Raw genomic sequence first — 2138 nt, 5'->3', positions numbered from 1 at the left:
AAGGAAATAGATAAATGGCTCGTGGAGGTGTGAGCCCAAACCGGATTTGACGTCGAAGCTAAGGGTGTTTATACACAAGCTTAGCTGTCAAATTCAATGTTATGTTAAAAACAATACAAGAAGGCTATATATAGCCAAATAACTCTACAAAACCCTAATGGGTTTGGGCCTATCTAACTAATGGGTTGGTCCTCTTAAACATAAGAGAACCACACACCCAAAATAGAAAATGCATAAAAATGAGAATGTGAATTAATAATAGAAAACTCAATAACTATATACACTAAGTATTAGTTCAAGGAAGACGCCATGGTCAGGGTCGTCTAACGTTTGCCTCGAATTGTCTGATTGCAAGCTAGGATTGCACCATTCGCCCTCCCTTAGAATCGAAGCGTCCCCGCTTCGAACTAGTAGGAGCAAGGGAGATCAAGCGTGCAAACGTCAAGGAGAGTAAGGACTCTATGTAGGACACAAGACCTACTCTAGGCACCACAAAGTGTAAAATGAAAGGCTTTGGTGCTGGAGTGATCTTCCCTTCTGGCTTGGACATTCTTATGGCAATGACTGCCCCCTCATATGGATAAATCGGTGACCCCTTGGGTTCATCCAAAGCTGTAGACACTAGAACTGGAACTTCTACCCCTTTGCACACGTTAGATGAGTCACTCTCCATCAGCATGGGAACATCTAGTAACTCATCATAAAAATACTCATCAAAGATAGGAGGCAACTGAAATGATGACTGCGTCGGTGTGCTAGGAATATATGCTACATCTTCATAACAAATGGATAGGTTTGGAGGGGTAGAACTCTTGAGCACATCATATATCGGCTCGGTCGTCGTCATGGGTACAACCCCTAGCATAGTGTTAGTTGAGCTTTGGTAGTCATATTAAAGCTCAATGTATTTCTCTTTGTTTTGATGATAACAAACTAATATGTTTAATCTCTTAGTGTTTTTAAGCTTTCCAGGTTATTGTAATATCTGTTGGGATGCGCTTAAGCCACTTAGAGATGCGCTTCGACTGGCCTTAGTCGCGCTTACACCAAGCCAAGAAACCGAGTTTCGCAAAAGGTGTTCAAATAATTCCATTCAAGTCAGGAAGTGAGAGTGATCGAGCTTCTAAGGCGTAGAAGACGCGCTTGAATGAAGATGAAGAAAATTTGATCACGAGGTTCCACTGTAGCACAAGGTCCACGCCATCGCAGAAGAGAACTGCCGAAATGCAAGGGAAGGTTGGTGAGCGGGAGAATTCAAGTTGTGTGCACAAAAGGTGTGAGAAAAACTTGATTGTCTTTGAGACACAAATCCAGGGATTCCCAACGTAGAGGAGTTAGTTAGCGCGGTGGGCACGGATTGCTGATATGGCGTGGATCAACAAGTTGAAGAACAAAACCAAATTGATTCCAGCCGTTGATTATCTCTAGCAATTTAATCAAGGCGCATGGATTGATGAGATGGTAGATTGCTAAGTCTAAATTTGTTACACAAAATTAAGTGAGGTTGTATCTTAATTTGAGTGTATAAATAGTGGACTGTATCATTCATTCTCATTGTTATAAAGTGAGGAATTCAGAGAGAAGGTAGGAGAGCTTAAGTGTTGACTCATTTGTAATCAAGAGTGAAGTGCCATTGTTCTAGATCTGAATTGTGAGTGTTGTAAGAAGGGAGTTTACGAGTGAGCTTCGAGAGTTGAAGCTAGAGTTGTAACCTTCTTCTATCAATACAAAGTAATGGTGAGTTTTATCCCGAGTCAATTAGTGACTTAGGGTTCTCACCGTTTGATAACTCTTTGTGTGCAAATCTTAGTGCGCTTTAAACACTTAAAGCGCGCTCTTATTGTTGTCTAACCTCTTCCGCGTTTAAGGACTTTAGTAAATTGATTACTAAGTGTTCTACACAGGTCAAGCGCATCTCCAAGTATAAAAGCGCAATTATATACTTGAGAAGCGCATCTAAAGTTTAATGAACTTTAGAGACATTGAACAATAGTGGCTGCATAAATACGAACCTACAATTGGTATTAGAGCCAGGTTAGCCTATTTGCACTAATCCTTTTTGCAGATCATAAGGATTCTGAAGAGTAAGAACATGGCGAACTTCAACCTTGGAATCTCTTTCGCAAAGCCCCACTTAC

Source organism: Phyllobates terribilis, unplaced genomic scaffold, assembly GCF_046119375.1.
Source record: "Phyllobates terribilis strain yellow unplaced genomic scaffold, ASM4611937v1 Scaffold_6375__1_contigs__length_44945, whole genome shotgun sequence".
Lineage (NCBI taxonomy): Eukaryota > Metazoa > Chordata > Amphibia > Anura > Dendrobatidae > Phyllobates > Phyllobates terribilis.
This window is presented reverse-complemented; position numbering follows the sequence as displayed.